The sequence below is a fragment of the Dermacentor andersoni genome, chromosome 3 (assembly GCF_023375885.2).
Source record: "Dermacentor andersoni chromosome 3, qqDerAnde1_hic_scaffold, whole genome shotgun sequence".
NCBI classification, from domain to species: Eukaryota; Metazoa; Arthropoda; class Arachnida; order Ixodida; family Ixodidae; genus Dermacentor; species Dermacentor andersoni.
The window spans coordinates 70,923,692-70,943,978 of NC_092816.1; the positions used below are offsets into that span (position 1 = coordinate 70,923,692).

The 20,287-nt window shown below is 50.3% G+C and overlaps 1 protein-coding gene across 4 annotated transcripts in view; it reads right to left on the minus strand.

The window, feature by feature from the left end:
• LOC126545528 (beta-1,4-N-acetylgalactosaminyltransferase bre-4-like) overlaps positions 1 to 20,083 on the minus strand; it is a 71,742-nt gene extending 51,659 nt beyond the window's left edge. For 2 of the 4 annotated variants that reach the window (XM_050193444.3, XM_055062151.2), the window contains exons 1-2: positions 20,001 to 20,083; positions 372 to 426 (exon numbers count right to left, since the gene is read on the minus strand). The gene's annotated coding sequence lies outside the window, so the exon portion shown is untranslated. Of the gene's footprint in view, positions 1 to 371; positions 427 to 858; positions 982 to 20,000 lie in introns of all 4 variants that reach the window. The other 2 variants (XM_055062148.2, XM_072287196.1) reach the window with 2 other exon arrangements.
• Between the last annotated feature and the right edge of the window lie 204 nt (positions 20,084 to 20,287).

A 20,287-nucleotide genomic window follows, 5' to 3' on the forward strand; every position in this document is an offset into this window, starting at 1 on the left:
ACCTTACAAATTAGCATGCTCAAAGTCGTGTATCATCACTGTTAATCTGACGCTTGTAGAAACTTAATTTTGATTTGAACTTATACGGACTAATCTTTCTAAATACGCGACCCTGCCTGCAACGCCACACCCGCCCCTATGTTGTGTAAAGCAAAAAAAGGCGTTGCCGTTATCCTAGTTTAAATACTTGCCACGTGCTTTCCTGAGCAGTGAACTACTTTGAGCGTACGAACTACCAACAGCTGCTACTTTCATGTTAAGAAAGAAAGCGCATATTTTATGCGCGTTTCTCCTGTGTATGTTTTTCGTAAAGTTCACAGTCTGCTAGAAGCAGCCACACACAGAAAGAAAAGTTTAAACAATTCCCCGACCTGATTTTCATGACGTCATCAGTCATTGGCACGCCGGGGTGGCATCTGAAGTTTTCTGTAAAAAAAAAAAAAAACACCACTGTAAGTCTAATAGGAGAAGTTGCCGGCGTGCTTTATATGATACAGCATGCAGTGATAGACGTAGTTTCTGACCACAGCGTGCAGAAAATTCCAGTGCTACTTAAACAACTTAAAACATTTTTTTTTTTCAGAAAGTGTGGTTTATTTTCCGCATATCCAGTTAGTTCGTTTATAAACCTTTGATGAATTCGGCCTTGATTGACTGAATGCCAGCCTCAATATCTCAATCAGGTCCCTTAGCGCACTTCCATTAAGTGGATTTTTCCTTTGGGCAGCTTTCAGAGGTCGTCACAAGTAGCAATAGCCAGGTGCTTAAACTCCGTATACCACACTCGGTCAAGCTTCACTTCCGCCAATAGCGGTTGCCGGATATGCAACTGGAAATAATTCACAAACAAAACAATACCTCCATGACGTCACTGATGAGGTCAGATGGTAGAGACAGAGGGCGTGCCGCGAGGAGGATGAGTCAAGAAATATTCAAGCAAACATTTTTCTGCATACGCGTTTGCTGCTACATTATATACATCTGTAATAAGAAATTTGAGAATGTATCTAAGTATCTTAAGATACAAATGCAAAGCATTGTATCGGATACAAAAATCGCTGTAGCATCTTGTACCTATATGTTAAATACTTGTTGCCCGAGTATCTTGCATCGTATCATGATCTAACTACAACACCAGCCCTGGGCCAGCAAAGCGCGCTCATCTGCCTCCTTTCGTGCTCCTTAACGTGCGCTAACCCCCTCTTTTGCCCACAATGACTGAACGAGAAGACAGCGGCCATAAAGCCACCATTCTTCTCGGCTCACTCTCTCACGCTTCTCCTCGCGCTTGTAGCAAAACGACCGTCACCGCTCTCGATAACATCTTATCACACTTGTACTTCATGCAGAACATCACGGCGAAGCCGATGGCTACGATGATGGTGGAAATTTAGTTCTAGGGTCCTTGTAACTGTTATAGCAATAAAACAGCAACTCGTTGGACCGATTTCCATATGCGGCTGAGTTGCATCCATGGAGGTAGCGCCAATGAGGAGTGGCAATGGCTTGGTAGGTAGAGTGACTGGGGGTGACGATGCTCAGGACTGTAGCGGCCGTTGAAGACCCAGTGAATTCAAAGTCAATAATGGTGGAAGGTCGTGGCGTGGACCCGCGGGGGGGATGCAGTGCACAGTAGTCGGCAGCAGAGTTGGCAGTGAAAGGGGCCCGCGCAATGGCTTAGGAAGCTGACTCACTGGGAAACGGGGATGAAAGTTGTGGGAGATACGGGGTTCTCCTCCGTACTCTTGGGACAAAGGAACGACAACACAGTAGTGCAAACAGTCACAAGGGCATTTATTGCACCTTTCATGGATCAATGCCTGCTAGCCGAGTTCATATCCCCAAAACATGCCGATGGGCGCGCGACAAATCTAGAAGTCCGACTTACCGCGATCGCATTGCGAGCGAATATGTTCGCCCCATGCTGGATCCCAACGCCTGGTCGTTCGCGTGTACAGTCACGCCAACGGTGTCCAAGGCGGCCACGCGAGACGGTCTCGCAGAAGCATGGTCCGCGCGGCACGTCCGTCGCGCTCGCTTCCCGAACCCAAAGAGCCCAAGCGCCTTCCCTTTCGGCGCCCAAGTAACCCCGCAGCAGCGCGACAGTCGCGCCATCTCTCGCACCGCGCTCCGACCGCCAGGGCACGCGAGCCGTGCGGAAAAACAGCATATCAGGGGATGCGCTATGCGGGAAAAACATCAGGGGACGCGCGAGAGTCGCGCATCCCCACATCCCCCCAACCTTAAATCACTTCTTATTCCGGCGAAACATGTCACACGGTCTAACATTAACCCGTGCTTCGCGAACAAGGTGGTACATGCAACAGTGGCCGCGCCGGGGAAATGTCCACACGCTGTCTGTAACATGCGAGCCGACTGTCCTTGGGGTACACCGCTGGCGTCCGCCGGTCACAGCAGCAGCCTTGCAGACTCGACGGCATCGTTCCAGGCCAGGACTCCGGAAACGACGACGCAGTAGTCGGTACGAGCAAGTGTCGCTCGCGCCGACGCGCCCTGCTGGCAAGAGCCGCCGTAGCTGTCGGTGACCGCTGGCTCCTTTGTCCGCCGCCGAGGGTTGTGAGCTGGATGCAGGAGGCCGCCGAAGTCGCTGCGCCGAACTGGCCACAGCATCACCATCGCCCGGGGTGACTCGATCGTAGTCCGGGGCAGCAGCGCAGACGATGTGCAGGTGACAGCAAGCCAGGGGTGACTCCAATCACGCTGCGTAAACTCAACACACTCGGCAAACACTACAGTAGTGCAAGGGAGAGGAATTCTGCATGCGCATCGCCCACGTGGTACGATGTTCAACTCGGCTAGCAAAAGATCGGGCAGCTACTCAGATGCTAAGTTCACGTGAACGAAGCTCGCTTCCTTGAGCCGAACGAGTAATTTCAATTCGTGCGAGGCTAAATAGAATGAGGTAAGCAAATTGCAACGCCTCAACGCCACGGTCCACCAGGTTGTGTCCCTCCACGTGCGACAGGCAGCTTCGTAAAGCCATAGGCCTAAATCGTCGCTACCCTGACAACAACCGGCATCCAAAAACAACACCCAAAATGGGCGCAAAACAGGCAGCCGCGAGGAGACGTTAGCTCTGTGAGGTGGTCCTACTCCGCTCGGTGCACACAGCATCCGAGTTGACGGCGCCCACCGTCCCAGACGGTGTCGGAGCGCCCGGTGCCAGGCCGCAATACCAGTCAGCCCGTCGTGGCACCCGTGGCCCGCGGCCACCCGGCTCCCAGAGCCGCGACTTCATCCGAGTCAAAGAGATAGAAGAAGCTATTTACATAAGAAATTCGGACCACCCACGAGGCTTCCGTACTCACTCGCTTCAGGCTTGCCACTGCTCCGCGGGCGCTCAGCCTCGCTCTCCCAGGATGCAGACCACGTGGCTCTCGTACCAACGAATGCTATTAAAAAAAAACACTTGCGAAAAGGCTTAGCATGTTGACGTGTTCAAACACACTACAGCCACCGCCGCCTCGCTCAAGAAAGCACGCCGCCAACGCTAGCGATCAAAATCCACGCTAGCCCTACGCTTCGGTTCAAACAAAGGTCTCGAACGAAGCAAAACTGTTAAATCTATCGTCCGATGCCCCAAGAGGTCCACGTTGGGCAGCCAGATGTGGGAGATACGGGGTTCTCCTCCGTACTCTTGGGACAAAGGAACGACAACACAGTAGTGCAAACAGTCACAAGGGCATTTATTGCACCTTTCATGGATCAATGCCTGCTAGCCGAGTTCATATCCCCAAAACATGCCGATGGGCGCGCGACAAATCTAGAAGTCCGACTTACCGCGATCGCATTGCGAGCGAATATGTTCGCCCCATGCTGGATCCCAACGCCTGGTCGTTCGTGTGTACAGTCACGCCAACGGTGTCCAAGGCGGCCACGCGAGACGGTCTCGCAGAAGCATGGTCCGCGCGGCACGTCCGTCGCGCTCGCTTCCCGAACCCAAAGAGCCCAAGCGCCTTCCCTTTCGGCGCCCAAGTAACCCCGCAGCAGCGCGACAGTCGCGCCATCTCTCGCACCGCGCTTGTTTCTCTCGCACCGCGCTCCGACCGCCAGGCCACGCGAGCCGTGCGGGAAAACAGCATATCAGGGGATGCGCTATGCGGGAAAAACATCAGGGGACGCGCGACAGTCGCGCATCCCCACAAAGTGCAGCAGGCCGGTGACTATCAATTGAGGGGAAGAAAGACGACAAGTGACTTGGAGGTGCATCGTTCGGCGGACGACCTTTGCAAACAGCAGGGATATGGATCTAGGTAATTGGTGAGGTCGTAAAGGCTGGACTCCAGGAAGCCTGACTTTAGGTTGCCTTGTATCCGCCTTCGCTGTCTGTTGCTGTTCGCTATGCCGAGACCGGTAGGGTCCTTACCTGCCTTTCCATGCCAAAATACCCGCCGTGGTTGCTCAGTGGCTATGGTGTTGGGCTGCTGAGCACGAGGTCGCGGGATCGAATCCCGGCCACGGCGGCCGCATTTCGATAGGGGCAAAATGGGAAAACACCCGTGTACTTAGATTTAGGTGCACGTTAAAGAACCCCAAGTGGTGGAAATTTCCGGAGTCCTCCACTACGGCGTGCCTCATAATCAGAAAGTGGTTTTGGCTCGTAAAACCCCATAATTTTTATGCCAAAAGGAGCAGGCGCGTTATTTATCGACGATCGCTTTCGACGATAATATCACTTTTGCGTGACGTAGTACACGGCGCGTTCGACGATTCGAGCTGTTTTTCTCAACCAGCCAATCAGCGCGAACTGAAAGGAACATTCCGATAGCGATCGCCCAAGAATAGATCCCCAGGCGGGTACGGGCATTGTGCTAGTCTCGGGACAGGATATATGGAGCTGGCGAATATAAGAGCAATCGAGACCTTGTGGTCAACTCCGTGAATGGCGGTTGCGAGCTCCGTAAAGCGCCAGAAAAGTTGAGCGCAGATTGTCGTAACGCAGCAGGCTGTCGGACAACGCATCGGAGAGACGGCGCAGTTCGTCTGGGAGGGCGTCAAGGAAGATCACCGCTTGCCACGTGACGCCGTTAAGTTACACGATGGCATCGAGCCTCGCGAAATATCTTTACTAGTAGCGTCGCGGTGACGCGGCCTGGGGTGAGGCACTACGTGAGTGGCCTAACGATCGCAGGTGCTAAGCGCCGAAGAAGATATAAACCAAGGTCAGTGCAACTGGATCATGAAACTTCCGCGAAACGCGGTTCAGAACCAGTTGTCACCGACATCAGTAAGGGGAATTACGCGAGTAGCGATTGAAGTGCGTCTATGTCAGGAGGGAACAAACACTGAGAAAGAAAAAGTTTTTTAAACAAAAGAAGACGCAGTTAGATTTCATCCAACGAAAATAAAATTTTTACTCAATACAGTTTACATGTGCCAAGGAACGACAAGGCGTTTACTTTCTCATTGACAATAAATGTCTCTTTTTTGGTGACTTTTATAATACGCCGCTATCAATTGCAGTACGATGCAGCTCTTGAAGTGTGGAGAAAGAGGCGTTAACCTGCTATAGACGCCCCTTTCGCACGTTGTCTTGTTTTGCTTGTCAACGTTTGTTTGAACCCTGGTGGCGAGACGTTCGTGAGGTGTGTTTCCTCGTTATTCAACGTGTTCAGTCAAAGTGAGTGAGTGACAACCGACTTCTTGATCATTGTTTACTTAAGCTGCATTCTTGCGGCAGCGCTGGGCTGACGGGCTTGGCGACCGACGATGTGACAAGCACTACACATCAAAAGCTTTCTTTGGCATACAAAGAAACTATGTTCTGTGCATGTGTGCTACGTCAACACCCGCATGGCTGACGTTTTGTTGCATCGCTTTTCGATAAACGTTCAAAACGGTCATGGATCCGAAATACGGGGCATTCGAGAATACAGCTTTAACGGCATGCCACTGAAACAAACTTCGCGCATATGACAATAAAAATGGCGTCACTTCTGTTGCAACGGATATGGTGTCACATTTTTATTGCAATAGCAACTGCAGGGACACTCCAGGCACATTTCTGCCGTCGGCGTCCCCGTGATGTTCAGTATAAAGTCCAAGGACAATAATATCGTCGCCGCACACCATATGCTGTCTGTGCGAGTGAAAGTGTGCAAGGGTAAGGCGAAGATGGCGGCTCAATCTCTCGTGTGCAAGCGAGGAAAGCGGGCAGGAAGCGCGGCGTCTTCCGTCGCGCGCAAGGCACGGGGGGGGGGGTAAGGGAGGGAGGGGGCGTTTTGCTCCGGCAGCTGCTGCGTATGGCACAGCCGATGGTTGCACCGCACTGCACGCCGATGGCTGATAGTGCCATGTGCATTGTGTTTTCGCCGCTTAGTTCTCGTTGAAGCGAGAGGCAGCATGAAGGTGAATTTGCTCGCTGCTCTTGCCGCGCTTACTCACTTCACCGTTTTGACAGCGAGTTTCCGAGGTCATTGAGTGAGGTGTGTTTATGTTTGCTTGTGCACCCGTGACACCATACTTGTTGATTTAGTTAGTAAGCGAATGTTTAGCAATTTATATGGCCGACAAAATTAATATTCTTACTTTGACTAGCTGTCTACTAATTTGCTATCACCATCAATGCGTTACCTTTCGGGCGAAACTGCGACTTTCCTTTGTGTTCAGCCGGAAGTGTTCCCTCGTCGCACAGATGGTGCTAAGCTCCGTGAACCTCCGATGAACGGCCATGATTTCGACGTATGGTCTTCCATGGAAGCTTTGCTATCAGGTACATCTACCTTGTGTAAGATTTGGGGTCGGGCTTGTAGGACGATCGAAGGAACTTGGGGCGACAGGACTAGGCGAGCAGGATTTATTTACATTATTTACATTTGAACATGGGATACATTTACACAGTCTAGCGTGACTCCCGAATGGAGCCCGCAAGACGAAGCATACAGCAAACGAGCACACAGCTCACGAGTACATTGACGAGCACAGAGCACGACTACGAGCACACTCTAGCAGCCGATAACCACTGCTTATAAGCACTTAGGACAGGTAGTGACTGCGGATCCGGATCATGAGACTGAAATAATCAGAAGAATAAGAATGGGCTGGGGTGCGTTTGGCAGGCATTCTCAGATCATGAACAGCAGGTTGCCATTATCCCTCAAGAGAAAAGTTTATAACAGCTGTGTCTTACCAGTACTCACGTACGGGGCAGAAACCTGGAGGCTTACGAAAAGGGTTCTACCTGAATTAAGGACGACGCAACGAGCTATGGAAAGAAGAATGATAGGTGTAACGTTAAGGGATAAGAAAAGAGCAGATTGGGTGAGGGAACAAAGGCGAGTTAATGATATGTTAGTTGAAATCAAGAAAAAGAAATGGGCATGGGCAGGACACGTAATGAGGAGGGAAGATAACCGATGGTCATTAAGAGTTACGGAATGGATTCCAAGGGAAGGAAAGCGTAATAGAGGGCGGCAGAAAGTTAGGTGGGCGGATGAGATTAAGAAGTTTGCAGGGACAACATGGCCACAATTAGTATATGACCGGGGTAGTTGGAGAAGTATGGGAGAGGCCTTTGCCCTGCAGTGGGCATAACCAGGCTGATGATGAAGAACATACGTTTATTCACAGTGTTCGATAATACAAAATTCCACCAAGCCTGACCATCAGCCACCTACAACAATGAGCCTCATTGTGGTGCTGTCAGTCAAATGAAAAAAGTCGCAGTTTTCCTCGGCAGGCGAATCATTGATTGCGATAGGCAATTGTTAGGCAGCTATGCGAAGTAAGGTTATTTGTTTCACCTGCCGCATAAGCTGCTGTAAACATTCGCTTAATAACTAAATTAAGAAGCATGTTGTCACGCGCCTAAAGGCAAACATGTACACGTCTCACTCGATTACCACGGACACTCGCTGTCATAACGCTGGCGTGAGGAAGAGCGGCAGCAGCAGCGAGCGAACTGCCCCTTTGTGCTGCCTCTCGCTTTAACGTTAACTAAGCGGCGAGGACACAGCGCACACGAAATTATCAGCCCACAGCACGCGTAGACCCTTTACCTACCGCAGATCGCTTTGCACGGCGGCGCTCAGCCGCTCCATACATATCCGCCCCCTCCCCCCCTTTACTTCCTTGCGCCTGATGGAAGACAGCGCAGCGCGCTTCCTCTCTGTCTTCCTCTCTTGAGAGCGCGAGATCGAGCCGCCATGCTTCTCAGCCATGCTCGGTCCACTCTCGCATGCTTTCACTTTCACCCACAGCATACGATGTGCGGCCGTGGTTTTATTGCGCTTCAACTTTATACTGAACCCAATGGCGATGGCGACGCCGACGACGTCTGCGGGAACGCGCCTCGATTGTCCATATATTTTCTATTGCAACAAAACCAAAACACCGCTCCATCTTTCCCGAGATGGGCGAGATGGTGGAACTGAAGGTAAGAACCGTGAATGGTCACTGTGGCAGAAGGTGGCTCGGTTAAAGGTGCGATTCCCGGGTCACCACGGTAGTGCGACTTGACGGTCGCCGACAAGGCATGCTGTCGTCCTTAGATTTATTCGGACAGGCGAAGTAAAATTGGTCAGCGGAGCGGTGGCGACCGCGTCCAGCCCGGCCGAATACGAAAGCGCGTGTCTATTCATTTCCCGCGACACGAGCCCCGCGAGATGCACGGCGCTTTCAGAATTTGGGGGATTTCTCGAAACTCCGAAAAAAAAATCACGACGCAGCACGTACGTTGCCACAAAAAATTGTATCGGTCGTTTCTGAACCCCTTCTACAACACGTCGAAACGCACTAGGCCATAAAGCGAATATTAACAAAACATTGCATAATTCATCTTAGTAAATAACTGATCAAGCGGAATATAAAAAGAAATACTCTGAGGAGCGCCGCATGACGGCAATACATATGCCGATTGTTTCATTAAGATGCGGCTAACAGCTTGCTTGTATATCCTTGGTACAAATTTTGCCGCACAGCTATTTGACAAATGTAGCACAGGCTTTTGTATCGCACGGTAACACACGAGTATAATGGGTTGAATATATAATATTCCTTCCACTTTACCTGTTCATTTATCAGCAACAACGCCAGACGATGTCCTAACACAGTCAAAACTATCTCTAGAAATCCCGGCCACTGGGGCCGCAATTTGATATCGACGAAATGCGAAAACACCCTTGTACTAAGATTTAGGCGCGCTTTAAGGAGGTCCTCCCCCTTCCCCCTCCCCAAGGTGGTCAAAATTTCCGTAGTCCTCCACTACTACGCGCCTCATAATCAGATCGTGGTTCTGGCACGTAAAAACCAAAATCTTTCGTACCCGTGCCGGGTACGGGTGATGTTTGAAACTATCGAGTCGGGCCCGGGCGTGCCGGAGCATAGCACTTTCGAGCTCGGGCCAGTCCCGGACCTGAAAAAACGGCCCGTGCAGTGCTCTAGCGTGCCTAATGTTTCGTATCATTTCGTATCACTCGTGTATCAAAGAAGGCGCAACTCAAGCAGCTCTGAGGCAAACGACAAATGGAGATCTTTTAGAACATACAAACAATAAAAAGACACCTAATATTGCTTATCAAGGAGTAAGACACTTATCAAGCTACACAGCTCATAAAAACGCCACAAAGAACAAAATAAACCAGGCGTCTGAACCAGAATCAGCCCTTCTTCCTCGAAACGGCTCGAAGACCACTGTCTATCGTGTGACATGGTACGGATAGGCTGAAATTCGCAGAAAGAATCGGAATCCTCTCCCGGTAACGTGTCCTGCGTTTTCAAACTTTTCCTTTCGAACTAACATTCTCCTACGTTGCGTGTGATTCACGAGTCGCCGGAGAAAATAGAGGCGCCCTATTGAACCATGGGACTCCTGACTGTGATAGAAATGGCCAAAGGGATCAGTGCCGCGCGATGAGTTGCTCGTTCCGTCAGTGGCACCTGCCAGTACCAGCGCTTCTAATGCGAAACGTGCTGGGCTCTCCTTACTGCTTTAACCCTAAACTAAATCCATAGAGTGGCATTTAAAACCTAAAAAAATCTACACTATTTGCGCGCAAAAACCTTGAAAAAGAAATCCTTCTCCAAACGCGCTTCAGCAGATCAAAATTCTGCAATTGTAATCGATACCGCACCTACCCCATAAACATGAAATTGCTCAGTAATGGTTTGTCTTGACAAACCTCCACTATCAATGCTTATCTACAAAAAAAAAAAAAAACACACACACACAAAAAGAACGGCGTAACCACAAGTCACCACTGTCGCAAAACCTGCTTCGTTCTATGATTCGCGTAACTGGCTCGTACAAAATTAATAAAACGAATCTCTGAGCCCAACGCGCAATCTTTGAAATGAAAAGTAATACGTTCTTAAAGACTAACAAAAGAAAAATTGTATCGCGCATTAACTACAAAAAAAAGCTTATGGATGCACTCAATTCGACAATTACTCATGATTAATGAACACTCGATGCGGTCGCAGCCTGAAGGCCTTTGGGCCACGCACAAGACAAAAAATGGTGCCAGACATACACTGCCTACTGCAGTCATCTGCCACATTGCGTTCCCGAGGCTTGGGGTGCGATCGGAGATGGTTGTTCGGCGCGTTCGTGCGGTTACCGGCGCGCGCGATTGGCCTACTCCGCGCCGACGTCGCCAGCCGCAGGGCGTGGCCACGTCTTTGGTGACGTCAAAATGACGACATGCTCCTATCAATCATCCTCCCACCGAGCATTTCGTGTGCTAGGCGCCGAACCCGACGGGAGCTGGGAAGTTTGGAGCCATCATACGGCTTCGCATGGCGCGTCTGGTGGATTGGATTGGATCCAACAGGCGGCTACGGCATGGCACGTTTGAATCCAATCCATAGTTTAATTCGAGAAAATGGCGCTTCCGTTGGGAAATTAGGTTTTTGCGCTGGCGTTTCTAGAGGAAGAAGGAGAGCGGGTGGCGGTGCGAAACGCGTTTCAAGAAATGGCAGGAAGTGAATTCCGGCGTCGTTTTTGTTTCTCGAAACAAATAATTCGTTGGTTGTACAGAGAAATCGACCACATCATCGGTGCCAGCGAGCCACTGGAATGTTGTCGCTGCCTCTTGAAAAGTGCGCCACTCTTCCCGTCGTTTTTATTTCTTTTTTTTTCTCGCTGTGCGCGACACTACCTAGGGACGACGCACAAAAAACTAATAGTTATAAATTGCAGTAGTCACACGTACTACTATTTGAAAACGTGTTTGGGCTTGAGAAGAAAAAATACGTTTTTTAGATAAGGATTTCATTCACTTGGAAAACGAGAAACATTTTGTTTTGTAGTATACTGTCTCCAAGCAGACGACAAATGACGGAAGTAAACTTCCGGGGAGGTCACCGCTTCCTGATTGGTTGCTCTCTCCGCCCCGCTGTCACAAATTTTGCATACTGCAACTTTGTGACGTTGGAGCAACTGAACAGAACGCGTATCGAACAAAATATCTCCGATCGCGCCCTTGCTTTCTCGTCCCTGATGGGGGAGGCTCTCAACGCGGTAATAATAGCCATTCTCCCTTTGTCCTCGCTCTCCCGGGGCATTCCACTTCAAATAATGTTCGACTAGCCCGGTTCCGACGCGCATGTCTCAGCAACGTTGATGGGCAGAACTAGAACAAGGTAAAAGAGTGAGCCAACCTTTCGACAAGTATACTTCCTTTTTTCAAGAAAAAGACAAGTGCATTCTTCGAAACGTTGGGTCCCTCTTTTACCTTGTTCTCGTTTTGCCCATCGTCTTGAATTTCCACCTCTCGCCTTCCCCATGTTCAGCCAGGTTGAGCATTTCAACTGCACCCTTACTTGCAGAGGCGCGCCCTGTTCTCTCGCAGTTAGCCTTTGACGACACCTCCGTTTTCTGTACCACCACTCTGAACCCTTTCCGGTTCTGCGGGATGGTCTGTTTTTCTGTCTTACGATCTGGGATGTGGCGTTTTTCGCGAGCTTTCTCTGCGCTGAACACATAGCTCTTCTGATCGTGCGCCGTCTAAAAAAATTTTGCGTTTCCAGGTGGTCATCGAATGTGCCGCTGAAAACCCCAGCGTCGGGTTCCTGCACCGTTTGGCAACCATGGCTTTCTGCTCTACTTTTGCCGATTCCGGAAGATCAAGGTCGCTATAGTGCGCAGGTGCGAGGACGGTTCCCAGCATCTCGTTGACCTTAGTGCTACTAAAAAAAGCCTCGTCTCTGCAAGGAACGCTTTTCTGAATCGCCACCTGCTGTATTCTCTCTCTATTCTCGGCAATGTCAGGGAGTCGCTCAAGTGCTGAGGCACGAGAAAGGTATCCAGCCCTACACTGACCCTAATAGGCTTGCCGGAGCAAGCCTCGCCTCCGCAAGGAGGGCTGTTCGGATATGTGGCTGATTCCGTTTCGGTGAACACCTCCACTGTGCAGTCACCGAAGCTAGAGCCCTGAGCGATCTTAACTCCGTTTGACTGCGTCAAGTACTTTATTCGCTCGGCCGCCACCATATCCTGATCCACCATATCCGCCATATCCTAGACGATTCCGGAAAGTCCACCATGCGTTCAGATACGTGGAAGGTCTCCAGCGCCTCATGGCTACGTGAACAAGCCTCACCCTCCCAAGGGACGACCACGGCAATGGCCCATCTCTGTAGACCGGCAACGGCCTCGCTCTCGACGTGCTTTGTCTCTGAAGGCTTCGTGACCTCGCACATTTTGTGCTCCTCCTTCACTGGCGCAACCGCAGTCCCTTCCAAAGAACAGACTTCGAACTCGTCGTTCGGGCTCTCTCTCGCACTCAACAGGAATATCGAAATGCCGGAGTAATGCACGCTTAGCTTTATCGTAATTCCTGAAGTCTTCATCGGCGAGGCGAGCCAAGCAACATGACACGTTAGAGGGAAATACCCCCAACAAACTAGTACCCATGTCACACGGGAAGGTTTAATGTCATTCGAATAGAATGGCATTCGATGCATCGAATGCCATTCGGTCTCTTGCGGTGCTACACAGTAAAATATTGTGACGGTCTTAAGTGCATAGTGGGTTCACGAATGTGAACGAATGTGTGTTTGGCGACACCCACGCCAAACAGAAACGCGCCGAGAGAACACTTGCTCAAAGATCTCAAGCTCCTGGAGAAACATGCACTATATACATAGAGGAAATCCTCAAGCTGTGCAAAATCGTAAATCCGCAGATGTCCGAGGAACACCGAGTCGGACATCTCCTCAAAGGAATTGCAGAAGATGTGTACAATTTCCTCATAAGTCGGGAACACGTTGATTCCGTCTCAGATGTCGTGCGTCATTGCCGTACGTTTGAGACGTTGAAAACACGTCGCATTGTGCCAAAGTTTGGACGCCTGGCGAATGTGACAACCATTGCCAGCGTCGATGAGAGCCCGTCTGCCGATCTTTCGTCTACTATACGGCAGATCGTGCGTGAAGAACTGCTGCGGCACCAGGAACTTGCGCGCGACGTCATACGACAACCTGACGCTTATTACCCGCAACACATGGCGCCTGCCGCACCCTGCGCTTCCTGGCAACCGGCGGTATGTGTCACAGACGTCAACCACAGAGGTGCTCCATGGCCACGTGAGGACACATTTACGCCCGAACACCGACCAGCAGAACACCCTCGCCCCAGCAGGTTTGCACGCAGACCGACCGTTCCTCCTGTGCAGCAGGCTCAGCCGCTCCGCTCTGCTACACGACCCCCCACGGCTGAGCGCTTCGAAGGGCAGTTCATCGATCGTCGTTTACCTGTGTGCTATAGCTGTGGCGACTTGGGTCACATTGCCAGGTACTGCAATCGCCGCCAACCACCGAGGTTCGACCGATCGACGATGTCTAGGCGGTATCCGCGCTCCTCTGGGCGAAACATATTCGCCCTCGCACACATATTTAGGAAGCTTGCCTCACCAGCACCCGGAGCCGCTACGGAACCGTTCTCCAGCATCCGATCGCAGCTTGACACCACCACCCGCTCCTCGTGTAAGCCGGTCGCCCTCTCCGCAGCGTCGATACCCGTCGCCACCCCCGGAAAACTAGCCAGCGCGGCCGTTGGAGGTGAGGTCGCTGGACAATCTTCGATATCGACAGAGATACCTCCAACCATTTGTATGTTTAAGAATAAGGTGTTTGTATTAATTGACGGGGTTTCATCCATGGCCTTAGTGGACACGGGAGCAACCGTTTCAGTGATGAGTCTTGCGTTTAAAAGCCTCCTAGGACGAAAGGTGATGTTCCGCTGGGACCGTGCCGATACGTTTCGCGGAGTGAGTGGGGAGTTGTTGTATCCTGTGGGCGTGTGTAATGTAGACGTTACCTTGGGTGGTCAAATATTTAACGCGGAGTTCGCTGTTCTACCTCATTCTACGCATGACGTAATCCTGGGTCTTGATTTTTTGAAACTGTGTGGTGCCACCGTCGACTGCAAAACGGGTGAAATCAGTGTAGGTACGAGCTTTGCTGCGGCGTTTATGGAAGCCCCACCGTGTCGTGAAAGTGTGCTTTGTGTATCCCGGGATACAGTTGTGCCTCCATTATCCGCAACGTGTGTTTCAGTCGCCTGTTTCCCCACCACCGACGGAACGTTTGACGCTACCGAGGAGCCCGTTCACCTGAGTTGCATCAAGAGGAATGTACTGATACCGTATTGCACGCTGTCAGTTGTTCAGGGACGCACCAACTTATGGGCCGTAAACTGTTCGAGTGAACCTGCAATACTACCACAGGGTCTGAAACTTGCCGCCTACCATGAAGATCACGTGCTATCGCTCGCCATTCTTACAGAGGCCCTTGATTCTGCGGATGAGCGCCATTTCGCTAATGTCTGCCCTGCGGCGCACTCCTCATTTCTGACTATGGTAAACAAGTCGCTCAGCACTAAGCAGCGTCACGAAGTGGCGAATATTCTGCTAAAACATGCCCGACTGTTTGACTTCTTCCAGCAAGAGGGACCACCATTGTTTCCTCCTTCTCGTATACACCATCGCATCGATACGGGATCTGCCCAACCGCTGCGACAGAAACCATACAGAGTCTCACCGTCGGAACGCAAGGTGATCAATGACCAAGTCCACGAAATGCTAAATAAGAATGTAATCCAAGAATCCTGTAGTCCGTGGGCAGCGCCAGTGATCCTGGTTAGAAAGAAAGATGGTACATGGCGATTTTGTGTTGACTACCGCCGCCTCAACACCATCACTAAAAAGGACGTATATCCTCTTCCGCGTATTGATGATGCTATCGACTGCCTCTCATCAGCGTCTTACTTTTCGTCTGTTGACTTGAGGTCGGGGTACTGGCAGATTCCTATGCACGAGGCAGACAAGGAGAAAACGGCATTTGTAACACCAGATGGACTTTTTGAATTTAATGTGATGCCGTTCGGGCTCTGTAATGCGCCTGCAACTTTCGAGCGCTTCATGGACAACATCCTGCGTGGTTTGAAGTGGGAAGTATGCATGTGCTATCTAGATGATGTAGTGATTTTCGGGCGCACGTTCAGTGAGCACAACGCACGTCTCGATCTTGTGCTAGACTGCTTGGACAAAGCGGGTTTGGTGCTCAACTCGAAGAAGTGTCATTTTGGAGAGCGCCAAACACTCGTTCTGGGACACCTAGTGGATAAGGACGGTATACGGCCTGATCCAGCGAAGACTGCTACGGTGGAAGCCTTCAAGCAACCTCGCCATGTAAAAGAGCTACGCAGTTTCCTAGGGCTTTGCTCGTACTTCCGCCGGTTTATTCGTGGATTTGCCAACATCGCGTATCCGCTGACATGCCTCCTCCAGAAGGGCGTTCCCTTTGAGTGGACCCCTGAATGTGAAGCTAGTTTTCGTGAGCTGAAGTCTCGTCTGACGTCTCATCCCATTCTCCGACACTTCGACCATGCGGCTCCCACAGAAGTTCATACGGACGCTAGCGGTATTGGCATCGGCGCCGTCCTTATTCAACGCGTCGACACCAAAGAACACGTCGTCGCCTATGCGAGTCGTTCTTTAAGTAAGTCCGAGCGTAACTACACTGTTACAGAGCAAGAATGTCTTGCAGTTATTTTCGCAGTACAGCGCTTCCGGTCGTACCTGTACGGGCGCCCCTTCACTGTGGTGACAGACCATCATTCTCTCTGCTGGCTGGTTAATCTCCGTGATCCGTCGGGCCGGCTTGCGCGTTGGACACTCCGTTTACAGGAATATAACTTTACCGTTTCTTATAAAAGCGGCCGCCGACACGCCGACGCTGACTGCCTCTCGCGCATGCCGCTTCCAACGACGGACTGCGACGCGGACAACTTCGACTGCTATATCGCATCACTGGAGCCGGGATTTCCTGATATAAATACCTTCAAGGTCGAGCAACAAAAAGACAGAACTTTAGAACCACTGCTCATTACTGCAAGGCAATCAGCACCATCCACTCGTTTCTGTGTTCGTGATGGGGTTCTTTACAAAAAGAACTATTCTACTACAGGCCCACGATATCTTCTGGTGGTCCCGGAGAGTCTCCGTGTCTCCGTCTTGCGCGCTATGCATGACGATCCAACATCTGGACATTTGGGTTCTGCGCGAACTCTCTACCGCCTCCAAGAAAGGTTCTACTGGCCTAAAATGCGCCAGACGACCGCCCAGTATGTGTCCAGCTGCAGCGAGTGTACACGTTATAAGCATCCGACGAGTGCTCCTCCTGGTCAACTCCATCCAGTGCCACCCCCCAGCTCTCCCTTTGAGCAAGTTGGCATCGACCTCCTCGGTCCTTTCCCGCGTTCATCCGATGGGAATCGCTGGATTATCGTGTGTGCCGATCACTTGACACGTTACTGTGAGACAGCTGCAATACCATCGGCTACTGCAACCGAAGTGTGTATTTTTCTGCTGCGTTTTGTCATTCTCCGACTTGGACCTCCCAGAGTCATCATCAGCGATCGTGGGCGGCAGTTCACTGCAGATGTGGTCGAAGAGATGCTTCGTCTATGTGCTTCAAGGTTTCGACATTCCACCCCGTATCATCCCCAAACAAATGGCCTTACGGAACGCACGAACAGAACTCTTACTAACATGCTGTCCATGTATGTCGAGGCAGATCATAAGAACTGGGACAGCGTGCTACCTTTCATTACGTACGCATTTAACACCTCAAAGCATGAAGTTACGGGCTACAGTCCCTTCTTTCTTCTCTACGCTCGTCCGCCTCGTTATACACTAGACACTATCTTCCCGTTTTCCAGCCACGATAATCTTTGTATATCAGAGACAGTCTGTCTTGCTGAAGAAGCCCGACGACTTGCTTCGTTACGCACTCTTGTTTCACAAGACCGCTCGAAGGCACGCTGCGACCGCCGACGCCGACACGTGATATATGACCCTGGTGATTTAGTGTTGCTCTGGAAACCAACCAGGAAACGTGGACTATGTGAAAAACTGCTGGCCCACTATGTTGGACCCTATGTTATTACGGAGCGCATCAGCGAATTAACCTACCGCATAGCACGTCTCACATCAAATGGCCGACGGTCAGCAAAGACTGAACTTTCGCATGTCGGCCGTTTAAAGCCCTTTATTTCTCGACAGCCTGTTTGACTTGCCCGGCGGGCTTCGTCTGCACGGAGGGAAATGTGACGCTCTTAGGTGCATAGTGGGTTCACGAATGTGACGCGCTTAGGTGCATAGTGGGTTCACGCCTCAACAAACAGTATGTGGGGGCACCGAAGGGTAGTGAACGAGGACGACGACGTGTGGCTGGCTGGCTGAGTCTCGACAGGCGCTCAGTTGACCAAGGCCATCGCTTCTAACTATACCCGGCTTCAAAGTAACGCCTTTTGTGGGCGTAACAATATAATGGAATTCGCAAATGAAAGCCATGACGATCTGGAACGAAATTTGTGAAATTGAAAGAAATTGTGTGATTATTAAACGCATTTAAGAACTCTTGCGAGTACTTTAAAACGGACGACACATTTTGACGCCAATTATTCACAACTAAAAGCACTTCGATCAACACATCCAATATGGCCGACCGCCGCAACAGACTCCTGATGCTTGAGCACAGGCCTTGGTGAAAATATCATCGCGGTAAACATAATTATTCCTGTTTATAAGTCTAAAAAATATATTCTGACTTTGCTGATGCACGCATTAATTTTTAGCGTTGCCTGTCGCTGTTGTCTCTCTGGGGCCAAGATTATACATTCGGTTTGAAATCGAATACGAATGAGTTCCCCTAACTCATTTGATGGCAAATGTAATTCCATTCGAATGACATTAAATTTTCCTGTGTAAGGCCCGATTAGTGGGATTATATGCGAATGCCATTCGATTCGAATGACATTAGATCTTCCCGTTTGACAGGGGTATAAGAGGCCAAACTTCACGGTCGAGCTTTATCTTTGTGCATACCTGCTCGAAGGACAGAAAACATTCAATGCTTTTATTGTCCCTGAAATGGTGCAGGCTAAACCGTACCCGTTGAATCCTGAGCTGCTAGATTTCCCTTCGAATTTCTTTCATTTCCGTTTTGTACTCTTTGTCCCGCCTTATGCGTTCATCCTGCCCTTCCCTTCTGTGGTACTCTTTGTCCCAGCTTATTTCATCTTCTTTTTCGCGTTCGCGTTCCGTCTGGCCCTGGATATCTTCCCAAGCTTCCACGATATCCCCGTCATCTCTACCACTTGCCTCTATTACATCGATGACCTCCGCCTTCATTAACTGCTTCCTACAATCTATCCAGGATTCCCCGAATCTGGTGTTTAGGTCCGTTCTGCGCAACGTTTTGCTGTCCATGGCTAGCTTTCCTTTTCCGACAAGTTTCTCATGAATTTTAGTGTATAAAGAAAGTATCTTTCAACAACGCGTCTAACACCTTTGTTATTAGGACGAACCACGTTAAGCCTGTCAACTCTCAAGGGAAAAGGTCGTGCACTCACCACGCCGAAGTCGAGGCGCCGCGCAGGTTATCTCACCGCTGCCGTCCAATGTTGCGACCGGGGGTGCGAAGTTTTGTGGTATCCATTCAACATGGAGAGTAAGGGAACATGGGGCTGGACCCGATATCGAAGTCATTTGAATGCACACGTTCATATTATGTTATGTACAAGTTTTGCAAGCACAGAAAATCAAGAAGTTCGTAATCAACTTCCAGCTTCCGATCTCTCCAAGCGTCGGTCTCACTTCTTAACCGCTGCGTTGTCGTTTTCCAGTCGCCTTCCCCAAATCCGGTGTTAGGAGACACGGGTGACGTCATGTCCCACCAATCCAGAGGTTGGTAGACCTTTCGCTCTGAAGAGAGCTGCGCACATCACTTTGAACAAAAGCGGAGGTGGGGAGGGGGGACACACACTGACCCTTTCTCCGACACGGACGTGGCAGTTTGGGCGAATGACACGTGAAGTGAAGGAACGTTCCCTCCTGGCAATGCCACTCCTAGTTGAACTCGTCTTGGCAGTTTGTTCTATCGCAGAGCCTCCCTGGTGGTCACTAATCATCACAGAGGACAGTTTTTACGAGGTCGTCAGCCCGCTCACCATTATCACGTTCTCCTTGACCGACTGTTGTTGCGTGGTAAACGGCCTATCACAACAATATCTTCTTTCTGTACGGTTTTAAAATTCTCCTTTTGGACAAATTTTAACTCTATTCTCTTTGATGTTCTATTTTGTTCATACGATGCCACGTGGTTCTTCCAATGACAACGTGGCAAATAGCTATAGAGACCCTAGGTGGTCTCCAAATCCACCTTCCAGTGATCATTGCTAGTGAGTAACAATAACATGCATCGAAGGCTATTCCTTAGCGGACTGCATGCGTCGGAAATAATTGCGGAGTCCGAAGCGCGTAGTGGCCGCCATGCTTTAGAAATCAGCTTATGACATATACATATAAACGAAATTGTTCGTGTATTTTCATCATTGAACTTGCATATCATCTTTAATTTCAACTGCGCGACTTCAGGAACTTTTCCAAAGAAGCAATGCAACCATGCAGACACAAGATTTAGCTCGGTAAACTGCAAAATCTGAAGACATAATGTGTTCGAAAAAACATACTTACGGACGCCAGTAGAGAACACAGACGGAGCACGGCAGCGAACCTCTGCACTGGTCTTAGCAAAGGAAGGTGACTGACGTATACAGCAGGCTATGGCGTAGCACAACGACCTTTTCACAGCAGACGCAGCGAGAGTTAAACAGATGGCGGATGCATTCACACGCCCTTTCTGCGCCGGTGCGGTGCGAGGACACCTGCAATGTAAGGGAATTCTAGTACAACATCGCATTACTCTGCAGCAAAAATATGTTGGCACTCAAGCCACTTATCCATCAAACATGCAGAATACC